Raw genomic sequence first — 297 nt, forward strand, 5'->3', positions numbered from 1 at the left:
GCCGCCCCGGGACTCGCCTCCGACGGGGCCGCAGCGGAGCGGAGCGCAGAGGGGAGGGGAGGGGGCCCGCGGCAGTTAATGCCACGCTGAACGGTCTCGGGGTCGCCACCGTTGGGGTCCCCGCAGGCTGAGCGGGGATCAGACCCAAGTGGCCTGCCTGGACTGGCTCCCTGCTCCCCAGCCCCCCACCTCGAACAGCACAGCTTCCCCTTCGGAGGAGCTTGTCCCTGATATCCCCCCTGCCCCACTCCCTCCCTGACGGAAATGTGATCCAAAAAGCAAGAGGGAGTGGGGGAG

This window comes from Apteryx rowi, unplaced genomic scaffold (genome assembly GCF_003343035.1).
Source record: "Apteryx rowi isolate R43461 unplaced genomic scaffold, aptRow1 scaffold_560, whole genome shotgun sequence".
Classification (NCBI taxonomy): domain Eukaryota; kingdom Metazoa; phylum Chordata; class Aves; order Apterygiformes; family Apterygidae; genus Apteryx; species Apteryx rowi.